This window comes from Eurosta solidaginis, chromosome 4 (assembly GCF_040869045.1).
Source record: "Eurosta solidaginis isolate ZX-2024a chromosome 4, ASM4086904v1, whole genome shotgun sequence".
NCBI lineage: Eukaryota > Metazoa > Arthropoda > Insecta > Diptera > Tephritidae > Eurosta > Eurosta solidaginis.
Window position 1 is genome coordinate 177,935,790 of NC_090322.1, and position 15,170 is coordinate 177,950,959.

Below are 15,170 nucleotides of genomic sequence, written 5' to 3' on the forward strand. Positions count from 1 at the left end.
ATACATATTTATATAAAAATATCGAAAATAATGAAGGTCGAAGAAAAACTTAGTAAAAACTGGAAAAATCTGAGTGATGATGACTTTTGTAGATGAGGGTAGATATGTAAGTACCTATGCACATACATCAGGCTTATTAAAATTTTTGTTTTTATTTATATCTGCTTTTATGCGTATTTCATATGCTACCACTACAACACGGCGCCGCCAGACTCTTGAACCAGCAAAAGCAATTAGTTAAGCTTAAATTGCGGTTAAATAATTATAAGATGAAAATAACAAGTTTTCACTTTGTTTTGGGAAAACCATCATTTTTTATTGATCTTGATGAGAAAGTTTATATTTCATGAAACATTTACGCTTATTGTGAACCCTAAACAACCTGTTGGAAAGGATATCTTATTATTCCGTTTTTTTCGGGTCATGTATTGAAAGCTCTTATACAAGTTTTGAAACATTACAAATGTGTCAATTAGGCAAATTCACGACTATTTTTATTAGTTTTCTTAGCTGAAAAATACTAAAAGTTTATCCACATTTAAGCAACTCTCCACATTGTTCATAAAGTACCTGGACTTTCAAAGAATTTCTGCTGCATTAACCAAATTTCGGACCGGAGGAAGATAGGTTCCATCAATTATTAAGAGCTGGCCAAAGAAATATAGGCGATTAGGACGATCTTATAGATTATACATACATAAAAGCTAAAAATTTTTAAATTGTATATGTAATTGAACCAAACTTTTATAATTTTCATAAATTCCAGATCAGAACGGGGGGGGTCAATCGCCCCTGGATCCGCCACTGTCGAAATATATGACCCAACTTATTTTGGGTTTAAATTCCGACTTTGCAAATTTTAAAAATAAACCAGTTAACATGAATTAAAACATTTTGATTTAAATTTTAGTCCGGAAAACTTACATTTTTCAAACCAAGAAACACTAATAATAAAATTTTGCGGTTTGGATCCAAAACCTAAATAATAAAATCGCGGGTTTGAATCGAGCTCAAGGCCTAACAATAATTATTTTATCATTATTATTGTTATGATAAATTTTTTCTTAATTCAAAAAATTATTAAATTAGAATAGAGGAAAGAAAAAATTTAGACAACTGCCAAAAGCTCGTTGTATAAATCCATTTCGGGAACTGCTGAATTCCTTAATCGGTAACGTTTAGCACGGGGAAAAAGTGTCAATAAAATATGACACTATGGCATCATTGCCATCAAACATTCCTATTTTCACATCCATATTGCAAAAGATGTCGCAGTGCTGTGAATATCAATTGGCAAGAACCAGAATAGAAGTAGGAATAATGAAGACAAATAAAAAACTGCTGTGTTGGCTGAATGGTTATTGCACCGGCGCCTAAACGTTGCCGATGAAGGAATTTAGCAGTTGCCGAAATGGATCTATACAGCGAGCTTTGGCAGTTGTCTAAATTTTTTCTTTATTCTATTCTAATTTAATAATTTTTTCAATTAAGAAAAAATTTATCGTAACAATAATAACGATAAAATAATTATTGGTAGGCCTTGAGCTCGATTCAAACCCGCGAACTTACAAATCAGTAGGCCGATATAACAACAAAAATTCTAAATAATACAACAAAAATTTGCTAGAAAAAAAACATTTCTGTTTGCTTTTCAAAGCTCTGATTTTATATTTATAACCTTCAAAAACTACGACTAAAACAATGCAGTTTCAATTTAAGACCAAAAATGGTTCATAGTTCAAGCCACAGAATCTGTAGTTAAAACTTTTCGGTTTAAATTAATAAAAAACAAGTAAGGAAGGTTAAGTTCGGGTGTAACCGAACATTACATACTCAGTTGAGAGCTATGGTGACAACATAAGGGAAAATAACCATGTAGGAAAATGAACCGAGGGAAACCCTGGAATGTGTATCAAATGAAAGGCGTTAAAGAGTGTTAATGAAAGGTGTTAATGTATGGGTATCAAATGAAAGGTGCTAATGAGTATTTTAAAAGGGAGTAATCTTCAGTTCCATAGGTGGACGCGGTTTCGATATATCGCCATAAAGGTGGACCAGGGGTGACCCTAGAATTTGTTTGTACAATATGGGTATCGAAAGAAAGTTGTTAATGAGTATTTTAAAAGGGAGTGGGCCTTCGTTCTATAGGTGTTCGCCTTTTCGAGATATCGCCATAAAGGTGGACCAGGGGTGACTTTAGAATATGTTTTTACGATATGGGTATCAAATGAAAGGTGTTAATGAGTATTTTAAAAGGGCGTGGGGCTTAGTCCTATAGGTTGACGCCTTTTCGAGATATCGCCATAAAGGTGGAGCAGGGGTGACTCTAGAATGAGTTTGTACGATATGGGTATCAAATTAAAGGTATTAAAGAGAGTTTTAAAAGGGAATGGTGTGAAGGCGTTTTCCAGATATCGACCAAAATGTGGACCAGGGTGACCCAGAACATCATCTGTTGGATACAGCTAATTTATTTATATATGTAATACCTGCCAAGATTTTAAGGGTTTTTTATTTCGCCCTGTAGAACTTTTTCATTTTCTTCTACTTAATATGGTAGGTGTCACAACCATTTTATAAAGTTTTTTCTAAAGTTATATTTCGCGTCAATAAAACAATCCAATTACCTTACCATGTTTAATGCTTTTTTTCGTATTTGGTATAGAATTATGGCATTTTTTCATTTTTCGTAATTTTCGATATCGAAAAAGCGGGCGTGGTCATAGTCGGATTTCGTTCATTTTTCATACCAAGATAAAGTGAGTTCAAGTAAGCACGTGAACTAAGTTCATTAAAGATATGTCAATTTTTGCCCAAGTTATCGTGTTAACGGCCATGCGGAAGGACAGACGGACGCCTGTGTATAAAAACTGGGCGTGGCATCAACCGATTTCGCCCATTTTCACAGAAAACAGTTAATGTCATAAAATCTCTGCCCCTACCAAATTTCAAAAGGATTGGTTAATTTTTGTTCGACTTATGGCGTTAAAAGTATCCTAGACAAATTAAATGAAAAAGGGCGGAGCCACGCCCATTTTGAAATTTTCTTTTATTTTTGTATTTTATTGCACCATATCATTACTGGAGTTGAATGTTGACATAATTTACTTATATACTGTAAAGATATTAAATTTTTTGTTAAAATTTTACTTTAAAAACATTTTTTTTTTTAAAGTGGGCGTGGTCCTTCTCCGATTTTGCTAATTTTTATTAGGCGTACATATAGTAATAGAAGTAACGTTCCTGCCAAACTTCATCAAGATATCTTCAACGACTGCCAAATTACAGCTTGCAAAACTTTTAAATTACCTTCTTTTAAAAGTGGGCGGTGCCACGTCCATTGTCCAAAATTTTACTAATTTTCTATTCTGCGTCATAAGTTCAACTCATCTACCAAGTTTCGTCGCTTTAGCTGTCTTTTGTAATGAATTATCGCACTTTTTCGGTTTTTCGAAATTTTCGATATCGAAAAAGTGGGCGTGGTTATAGTCCGATATCGTTCATTTTAAATAGCGATCTGAGATGTGTACTCAGGAACCTGCGTACCAAATTTCATCAAGATACCTCAAAATTTACTCAAGTTATCGTGTTAACGGACGGACGGACGGACGGACGGACATGGCTCAATAAAATTTTTTTTCGATCCTGATTATTTTGATATATGGAAGTCTATATCTATCTCGATTCCTTTATATATGTACAACCAACCGTTATCCAATCAAACTTAATATACTCTGTGAGCTCTGCTCAACTGAGTATAAAAACCTAGAATTAAAACATTTTGATTTCTATTTTATGAATTCGTTTATTATATTTTAATTAAAAATAGTTGTAATTACAACGAGTTGAGGTTCTTTTGACAAAATGCCACAATACCAATATCAAAGGTATTTACCTCGATGCTGATTTTGTAGCTTTGATCGCCTCGTCTTTTTATTGAAGCCTGTTCTTCGAAGTAGGGATCTATTACTATCAGCAGGAAAGAAGTAAAGCCGTAAAATTGCAAAATAAAAATGGCAGTGGTGCTTTCTTTTGGAAACTTGCTGCCACGCGGCAGCGCCAAAGCTATTCCTTCACTTTGAGTGCTAAAAGCATCTGCCCCTAAAATGAAATGCAGATGTTATTGCAAGTATGTATTTTGAAGAATACAAAATCATGCTACTTACCAGTTAGCTCAATTTGTTGCTTTTTTATTCAAATTGCTTTTCTCAAAAGAAATTAATTGGTAATTTCCTGAAAATTTAGTTTCAACAACTAAAACATCTTCGCTGCGCTCCATTTTTCACGAAATTTGTGTTTATACTTGTAATATTGCCATATAGGGAATAAAGGTAGAACTTTTTATACTCAGTTGAGCAGAGCTCACAAATTATAGACTTCCATATATCAAAATCATCAGTATCGAAAAAAAATTTGATTGAGCCATGTCCGTCCGTCGGTCGGTCCGTCCGTCTGTCCGTTAACACGATAACTTGAGTAAATTGTGAGGTTTCTTGATGAAATTTGGTATGTAGGTTCCTGGGCACTCATCTCAGATCGCTATTTAAAATGAACGATATCGGACTATAACCACGCCCACTTTTTCGATATAGAAAATTTCGAAAAACCGAAAAAATGCGATAATTCATTGCCAAAGATGGATAAAGCGATGAAACTTGGTAGGTGGGTTGAACTTATGACGCAGAATAGAAAATAAGTAAAACTTTGGACAATGGACGTGGCACCGCCCACTTTTAAAAGAAGGTAATTTAGAAGTTTTGCAAGCTGAAATTTGGCAGTCGTTGAAGATATCATGATGAAATTTGGCAGGAACGTTACTCCTATTACTATATGTATGCCTAATAAAAATTAGCAAAATCGGAGAACGACCACGCCCACTTTTAAAAAAAATTTTTTTAAAGTGAAATTTTTACAAAAGATTTAATATCTTTACAGTATATAAGTAAATTATGTCAACATTCAACTCCAGTAATGATATGGTGCAACAAAATACAAAAATAAAAGAAAATTTCAAAATGGGCGTGGTTGCGCCCTTTTTCATTTAGTTTGTCTAGAATACTTTTAATGCCATAAGTCGAACAAAGATTTACCAATCCTTCTAAAATTTGGTAGAGGCATAGAATCTATGACGGTAACTGTTTTCTGTGAAAATGGGCGAAATCGGTTGAAGCCGCGCCCAGTTTGTATACACAGTCGACCGTCTGTCCTTCCGCTCGGCCCTTAAAACGATAACTTGAGCAAAAACCGATATATCTTTACTAAACTCAGTTCGCGTACTTATCTGAACTCTCTTTATCTTGGCACAAAAAATGGCCGAAATCCGAATATAACCGCGCCCACTTTTTCGAAATCAAAAATTACAAAAATGAAAAAAATTCCATAATTCTATATCAAATATGAAAAAAGGGATGCAACATGGTAATTTGATTGGTTTATTGACGCAAAAAATAACTTTAGAAAAAAAATGAAAAAGTTCTGCAGGGCGCAATCAAAAGCCCTTGGAATCTTGGCAGGAATACTGTTCGTGGTATGACATATACAAATAAATTAGCGGTACCCGACAGATGATGTTCTGGGTCACCCTGGTCCACATTTTGGTTAATATCTCGAAAACACCTTCACATATATAACTAAGGGCCACTTCCTTTTAAAACCCTCATTAATACCTTTAATTTGATACCCACATCGTACAAACGCATTATAGAGTCACCCCTGGTCCACCTTTAGAACTATGGCCGACTCCCTTTTAAAATACTATTTAATACCTTCCATTTGATACCCATGTCATACAAACACATTCCAGGGTTACCCTAGGTTCATTTTCCTACATGGTGATTTTCCCTTATTTTGTCTCCAAAGCTCTCAACTGAGTATGTAATGTTCGGTTACACCCGAACTTAGCTTTCCTTACTTGTTGGTTCAAATTTTAAACCATTCATTGGGCTAAAAACCCAAAACTATTAAAAATAGTTTGGATTTAACGTTTTAATTTCAAACCACTCATTGGGTATAATATTTTTAAACTTTTTGTACTAAAATTTTAACCCAAATATATTAAGAATAATAGTTTGTAATATAGTCTAAAAAAGTGGTACGTGTAAAACTTTTTGGTTTTAGTTTTAAATCAAAAATTATATTTTTCAGGTGTCTTTACGGCAGGGTTCGGTGCGTTTAAATTTCTTCAAGCATATGAGAATTTAGTTCTTATTAAGAGCTTCCCACCACACTCGTCACTGGTCGCACCACTGCTTCATTCTGTCATATCAGCATCTTTGGCTTGAGACCCCACTATTTACCAAACATTGCCTGCAGGTGTAGAAGGCGGTGCAGGCCTTCCGCACGCGGTCCGCGTTGCACTTTAGTTGAGTTTAAAATCGATTGTTCGTCCCAGATATTTTGTACTACCTAATTGATGGCCTTGGTAATTCAAAGGTGCCTGGTTTGTACTTCGCAGCGAAGAGTAGTAGATCCTTCTTCTCCGGATTCAGCCTATAGCCACATCCCTTTGCCCACCTAATTAGTTTTGCCGATGTTGTTTCAATTATTTCACTCATCCCTAAAGGGAGTGAAGCCGAAATCAGGATCGCCACATCATCAACGTACGCAACGTAGTGAAGTTGCATTTATTAAGTATAAAACTTTGTATAAAGGTAAATATTTCATCTTATGGTTGATCTATAGGTTTTGAATTGTATTCCAATCTTCACAGTATGTTTGTGTAATTCGCAGCATAAAACCCTTCGACCTTTTTGACATTTATTCTTTTGAAAACATTAAAAGTTATCTTATTTAAAATTTTGTATGCTTCTCACGCAGCACAAGAAAGGTAAAAACAATTAATAAGTTCAAGTTCCGAAAATAAAACAGAGGTAAGCTGCAAACTTGAAACGTGTGACTACGGTACAAGCCAAAAATAAGTACAGTATTATGCTTCTCATTTATCTAAGCCAACAAACAACAAGAGCTCAATGAAGTACATAAAATTCAAACTGCACAAAAATCTATTGGAGCTACATCGCCCTAATTTTTGCTAAAGAAATTTACCACAGCAGAACGTTATGGATTCGCACGTGAGCAACTTTGTAGAAGTTTATCATTTCATCAATCTTTATACAAACAAACAATTGCCATTCAGTGCTGACGTGTACAACTTTTGTACCCACACGTTTGCTTTATCATAAAACAGTTTGATACAATTTTATTAGTTCATGTCATTCACTACAATTGCTAACATTTCATTTATTTTTTCGTTTATGTGGCCTACTGCTGTTTATTTCGTATCTTTCGATCAACTAATATTCACTCATCTGGTATTTGTTACGTCTTTTCAAGTTGCGCGTCATCTGCCGGAAAGCCAAACGCTACTGATTTGTTTTCTCGTTCTTTGACTTCGGCATTTTTAGGCTGACATTCACAAAAAGATGAAAAAACTATGTAAACAAATTACGAAGTTTATTTCAACAAAACCCAAAATAAGCCAACACAGACCGTTGACATAAAGTAGGGAGATAAAAGAAAAATAACTTTAAAGGGAAACAAATTCAACAATCTTAGGCCCGGTTTTTCAGTAGTTGGTGGAGCTAAGCTTAAACTAAGTTTGCTTAAACTCTAGTCAAATTTAAACTCCAGTTAAACTACTGGGTAGTTTTTCAGTCACAGTTCAAGGCCGCCTTTGATGTAGGCTTTTTTGTGAGGCAACATTGGTTTTTTATTACCTAGATAATTTGTAGATACGGGCGGGTCGATTTAAAAATCGCTCATTGCTCTATGAAAATCCTATTCTAGCGATCAAAATAAGAAACTTTGCCGAAGGAACCATACCTCTAAAACGAATTCTGATGTCCCTCCCTTTGGGTCGAACTTTTGGGTAGGGGAAATTCAATTCTACCTGCTGTGTCTTGTGGTGGCTTAAAAAAAACAACACAAGCAATTTTAAGATCTGCAATTGTGTCACAGTGATACCTTCATTTTTTAAAACGGTTGAATAAAAAACCCACACAACTATGTTTACGATATGCAAATGCACCACAGTGATGCCTTGGTTTTAAAAGGGGGTTGTAAAAACGCATATTTCTAATATTTTTTTTTTAATTTCTTTTCTATTACTAAGTTAAATTCATTTTTTCATTTAAATATGTTCTTACTAAATAAATTTCTAAAGAGAACAAGTAAGGAAGGTTAAGTTCGGGTGTAACCGAACATTACATACTCAGTTGAGAGCTATGGTGACAACATAAGGGAAAATAACCATGTAGGAAAATGAACCGAGGGAAACCCTGGAATGTGTTTGTATGACATGCGTATCAAATGAAAGGCATTAAAGAGTATTTTGTGAGGGAGTGGGCCATAGTTCTACAGGTGGACGCCATTTAGGGATATAGCCATAAAGGTGGATCAGGGTTGACTCTAGAATGCGTTTGTACGATATGGGTATCAAATGAATGGTGTTAATGAGTATTTTAAGAGGGAGTAATCCTTAGTTCCATTGGTGGACGCCGTTTCGAGATATCGCCATAAAGGTGGGCCAGGGGTGACTCTAGACTTTGTTTGTGCGATATGGGTATCAAATGAAAGGTGTTAATGAGTATTTTTAAAAGGGAGTGGGCCTTCGTTCTATAGGTGTTCGCCTTTTCGAGATATCGCCATAAAGGTGGACCAGGGATGACTTTAGAATATGTTTGTACATTATGGGTCTCAAATGAAAGGTGTTAATGAGTATTTTAAAATGGCGTATGGCTTAGTTCTATAGGTGGACGCCTTTTCGAGATATCGCCATAAAGGTGGACCAGGGGTGAGTCTATAATGAGTTTGTACGATATGGGTATCAAATTAAAGGTGTTAGTGAATGTTTTAAAAGGGAGTAATCCTTAGTTCCATAGGTGGTCACCTTTTCGAGATATCGCCATAAAGGTGGACCAGGGGTGACTCTAGAATGGGTTTGTACGATATGGGTATCAAATGAAAGGTGTTAATGAGTGTTTTAAAAGGGAGTAATCCTTAGTTCCATAGGTGGACGCCGTGTCGAGATATCGCCATAAAGGTGAGCCAGGGGTGACTCTAGAATTCGTTTGTGCAATATGGGTATCAAACGAAAGGAGTTAATGAGTATTTTAAAAGGGAGTGGGCCTTAGTTCTATAGGTGGACGCCTTTTCGAGGTATCGCAATAAAGGTGGACCACGGGTTACTCTAGACTTTGTTTGTGCTATATGGGTATCAAATGAAAGGAGTTAATGAGTATTTTTAAAAGGGAGTGGGCCTTCGTTCTATAGGTGTTCGCCTTTTCGAGATATCGCCATAAAGGTGGGCCAGGGGTGACTTTAGAATATGTTTGTACGATATGGGTATCAAATGAAAGGTGTTAATGAGTATTTTAAAATGGCGTGGGGCTTAGTTCTATAGGTGGACGCCTTTTCGAGATATCGCCATAAAGGTGGACCAGGGGTGACTCTAGAATGAGTTTGTACGATATGGGTATCAAATTAAAGGTATTAATGAGAGTCTTAAAAGGGAGTGGTGGTAGTTGTATATGTGAAGGCGTTTTCCAGATATCGACCAAAATGTGGACCAAGGTGACCCAGAACATTATCTGTTGGATACCGCTAATTTATTTATATATGTAGTACCTGCCAAGATTTTAAGGGTTTTTATTTCGCCCTGCAGAACTTTTCATTTTCTTCTACTTAATATGGTAGGTGTCACAACCATTTTATAAAGTTTTTTCTAAAGTTATATTTCGCGTCAATAAAACAATCCAATTACCTTACCATGTTTCATCCCTTTTTTCGTATTTGGTATAGAATTATGGCATTTTTTTCATTTTTCGTAATTTTCTATATCGAAAAAGTGGGCGTGGTCATAGTCGGATTTCGTTCATTTTTCATACCAAGATAAAATGAGTTCAAGTAAGCACGTGAACTAAGTTCATTAAAGATATGTCGATTTTTGCTGAAGTTATCGTTTTAACGGGCATGCGGAAGGACAAACAGACGACTGTGTATAAAAACTGGGCGTGGCATCAACCGATTCCGCCCATTTTCACAGAAAAAAGTTAACGTCGTAAAATCTATGCCCCTACCAAATTTCAAAAGGATTGGTTAATTTTTGTTCGACTTATGGCGTTAAAAGTATCCTAGACAAATTAAATGAAAAAGGGCGGAGCCACGCCCATTTTGAAATTTTCTTTTATTTTTGTATTTTGTTGCACCATATCATTACTGGCGTTGAATGTTGACATAATTTACTTATATAATGTAAAGATATTAAATTTTTGTTAAAATTTTACTTTAAAAAAAAAATTTTTTTTTTTAAGTGTGCGTGGTCCTTCTCCGATTTTGCTAATTTTTTTTAAGCGTACATATAGTAATAGGAGTAACGTTCCTGCCAAATTTCGTCATGATATCTTCAACTACTGCCAAATTACAGCTTGCAAAAATTTTAAATTACCTTCTTTTAAAAGTGGGCGGTGCCACGCCCATTGTCCAAAATTTTACAAATTTTCTATTCTGCGTCATAAGTTCAACTCATCTACCAAGTTTCGTAGCTTTACCTGTCTTTTGTAATGAATTATCGCACTTTTTCGGTTTTTCGAAATTTTCGGTATCGAAAAAGTGGGCGTGGTTATAGTCCGATATCGTTCATTTTAAATAGCGATCTGAGATGAGTGCTCAGGAACCTACATATCAAACTTCATCAAGATACCTAAAAATTTACTCAAGTTATCGTGTTAACGGACGGACGGACATGGCTCAATCAAATTTTTTGTCGATCCTGATTATTTTGATATATGGAAGTCTATATCTATCTCGATTCCTTTATATATGTACAACCAATCGTTATCCAATCAAACTTAATATACTCTGTGAGCTCTGCTCAACTGAGTATAAAAATAAACTCCAAAAAGAAAAAACATAGGCATTTCAAAGTGGGATTTTTCAAAATTTGCCCCTACGACCCAAAGGGGGGCATCAGAATTCGTTTTAGAGGTATGGTTCCTTCGGCAAAGTTTCTTATTTTGATCCCTAGAATATGATTTTCACAGAGCAATGGGCGATTTTTTTGCCTCCCCGCAAATCGACCCGGCCTAATGTATATGTATCTCTGTAGTTTATGTTTTCCTTCTAGCCATATGCGTGTGTATGTGTTAGTAACAAGTGCTCTACGCTGTCGACTATATATATGTATGTGAAATAATCTCTCTGCTTCAAGCTGCTAGTTATATGTATACAATAGCTGTATTTCGTTGCTAACTAGTACAATTAAAACACTAGCTTGCTTACCGAATTGCATGGAAAGCAACAATAACAAGTAACATAAGTTTATACTCAGTTGAGAGCTATGGTGGCAGCATAAGGGAAAATAACCATGTAGGAAAATGAACCGAGGGTAACCCTGGAATGTGTTTGTATGACAAGTGTATCAAATGAAAGGTACTAAAGAGTATTTGAAGAGGGAGTGGGCCATAGTTCTATAGGTGGACGCCATTTAGGGATATCGCCATAAAGGTGGATCAGGGTTGACTCTAGAATTTGTTTGTACGTTATGGGTATCAAATTAAAGGTATTAATGAAGGTTTTAAAAGGGAGTGGTGGTAGTTGTATAGGTGGTCGCCTTTTCGAGATATCGCCATAAAGGTGGACCAGGGGTGACTCTAGAATGCGTTTGTACAATATGGGTATCAAACGAAAGATGTTAATGATTATTTTAAAAGGGCGTGGGGCTTAGTTCTATAGGTGGACGCCTTTTCGAGATATCGCCATAAAGGTGGACCAGGGACTCTAGAATGTGTTTGTACGATATGGGTATCAAACTAAAGGTATTAATGAGGGTTTTAAAAGGGAGTGGTGGTAGTTGTATATGTGAAGGCGTTTTCCAGATATGGAACAAAATGTAGACCAGGGTAACCCAGAACATCATCTGTTGGATACCGCTAATTTATTTATATATATAATACCACGAATAGTATTCCTGCCAAGATTTCAAGGGTTTTTTATTTCGCCCTGCAGAACTTTTTCATTTCATTCTACTTAATATGGTAGGTGTCACACCTATTTTACAAAGTTTTTTTCTAAAGTTACATTTTGCGTTAATAAACCAATCCAATTACCATGTTTCATCCCTTTTTTCGTATTTGGTATAGAATTATGGCATTTTTTCGATTTTCGTAATTTTCGATATCGAAAAAGTGGGCGTGGTCATAGTCCGATTTCTGCCATTTTTTACACCAATACAAAGTGAGTTCAGATAAGTACGTGAACTGAGTTTAGTAAACATATATCGATCTTTGCTCAAGTTATCGTGTTAACGGCCGAGCGGAAGGACAGACGGTCGACTGTGTATAAAAACTGTGCGTGCCTTCAGCCGATTTCGCCCTTTTTCACAGAAATAAGTTATCGTCCCAGAATCTAAGCCCCTATCAAATTTCACAAGGATTGGTAAATTTTTGTTCGACTTATGGCATTAAAAGTATCCTAGACAAATTAAACGAAAAAGGGCGGAGCCACGCCCATTTTGAAATTTTCTTTTATTTTTGCATTTTGTTTCACCATATCATTACTGCAGTTGAATGTTGACATAATTTACTTATATACTGTAAAAATATTATTTTTTTGTTAAAATTTGACTTTAAACAAATTTTTTTTTTAAAAGTGGGCGTGGTCGTTCTCCGATTTTGCTAATTTTTAATAAGCATACATACAGTAATAGGAATAACGTTCTTGCCAAATTTTATCATAATATCTTCAACGACTGCCAAATTACAGCTTGTAAAACTTTTAAATTACCTTCTTTTAAAAGTAGGCGGTGCCACGATTGTCCAAAATTTTACTAATTTTGTATTCTGCGTCATAAGTTCAACTCACCTACCAAGTTTCATCGCTTCATTCGTCTTTGGTAATGAATTATCGCACTTTTTCGGTTTTTCGAAATTTTCGATATCGAAAAAGTGGGCGTGGTTATAGTCCGATATTGTTCATTTTAAATAGCGATCTGAGATGAGTGCTCAGGAACCTACATACCAAATTTCATCAAGATACCTCAAAATTTACTCAAGTTATCGTGTTAACGGACAGACGGACGGACATGGGTCAATCAAATTTTTTTTCGATCCTGATGATTTTGATATATGGAAGTCTATATCTATCTCGATTCCTTTATACCTGTACAACCAACCGTTATCCAATCAAGGTTAATATACTCTGTGAGCTCTGCTCAACTGTGTATAAAAAGTAATCGAGTTGAGTTGGCTAAGCACTTTCAGTTGAAACCGCTTAGGTAATTGTCGGCCTGATTGATAGTGTTGTATAGTATTGCGTATTCATAAAAAGGGCACTATAGTGAACGAGCTAATGAAATGAAAATACGAATGTGCAGATAAACAAAAATAACAAAATAACAGCGTGGCGGCAGGGTGACATACGTACAAAGAAACACGCGCATTTCATGTATTTTGTTTTTGTAATTCTCTGGCTAAGTGTCAAAAACATACTGCGCTAGAAGTAGAAATGTCATTGCAGCGAAAAAAAGTAACAATTAGCTGATAAACCTCCACCATCTGTATGGTTTTGGCATAATGAAACTGTTTAGCTAGTTGAAGCGTTTTCTTCAATCTCGCTTGAAAAAAAAAATACACCTGATATTCGTTGCCTTGTACATAAGTGTGGCTGCTTGCTTTAATGTGTACATGTACACAAGTGTGGCTGCTTGCTGTTTTGTTTTTTTTTTTTGTATTTAATTATTAACAGCATAGTGATGCTAACATTCGCCACAGTATCAATGTCGATAATAATGCGGATGATATCTAATTTTGATGCTTTGGGTTTTCCTCACGATTGCGAAGCCAACGCAAAGCAATAAAAGGCACGGTAAGAAAAGGAAAAGAGAGGAAATTCAAAGAAAGGAAAAACAAGGAGGGAGTAGGGGGAAAGTAAATTAAAAAAGGGACAGAAAAGTTTGGGTTACGTTGAACTGGCCTCACATAGAAGGAGTGTGTCAACAGTGTTACCAGAATCTGTTTGACTACAAAACTGGAAAACCACATCTAGAATACCTCCGTCCTCCTGGCGAACGGAACCCCGACCTCGGGAGCGCATGATCAGTCTCGTTTCTTTAGAGACATCAACAATTTTGTAATTCTATCGTTGTAGGACTTGCATACGATATTAGAAATTGTGCACACCCGGTGCTTTTTTTCATGCCTTTTCTGCTTTATGAATCATATGCAACTCCCGTCTCCTCATGACTTTCGTCAAACGAACTGGGACGTTCAGCGTCGATTCATCAATTGCTGCACCCTCGCATGCCAACTAATCGGCCTTCTCGCTACCCTACATCTCCCGAATGACCGAAAACCCAGAGGAAAAGGAAACACTGAAATCAATACCTAAGCTGGCACCTAGGTAAATCCGAGCGTTAGCGGATTGTTGTCGATGGTCTATTGAGTTGCTATCGACGGAATAAATTCATGGTACTCTTCCCAAGAGAAGTTACCGACATGCTATCGAAGTGTTATAAACTTGCTGTTGATAACAAAGGTTTTTGTAAAGTTATCGATTGTTATCCAAAAACTATCGATTTGCTATTGGAGTGTTATAAATTTGTTATGGAAAACTTATCGATGTATCAATAGTTAAAAGGGTTGTTAACGAAAAGTTATTGATTAAATATCGCAGTGTTAACAATCTGTTATCGACTTAACGTTGAAAATTTTTCGATTGATGATCGAAAAGATATCGCTTTTTAATGGGAGTATGTTATCAACTTAAAATTAAAAGTTATCAGGTTGTTATTGCAACATTTTCAATTTGTTATTGGAATAACATACACTTTTTTTCGATAATGTATCGATCTGTTATCAAAACTTATAAGGTTGTCATCGAATTGTTCTAGTAGTTTTACCAATTTGTTATGGAAAAGCATCAATTTCATATTGAAAATTTTCCAACTCGCTATCGCACAGTTGTCCATTGGTTATCGTAGTATGTTTCCGAAATTTTTAAACTTGAAATCAAGAGTTATCAGGCTGTTATCAAAACTTTTTCGATTTGTTATCGGAGTAGTACAAGTTTGTTATAAATTACGAATTAGTTTTCAAAAATGTATCGATTTATTATCAAAATGTATCAGTTTGTTATCGATTTATTATCGAAGTGTTACCGATTTTTTGTTCGAAAAG

General features: G+C 35.5%; 1 protein-coding gene across 22 annotated transcripts in view; it reads left to right on the forward strand.

Annotated features, from left to right (window-relative positions):
• The window catches only part of cac (cacophony), a 503,311-nt gene that overhangs the window by 63,992 nt on the left and 424,149 nt on the right, over positions 1-15,170 (forward strand). The gene's annotated exons all lie outside the window — the stretch shown is intronic.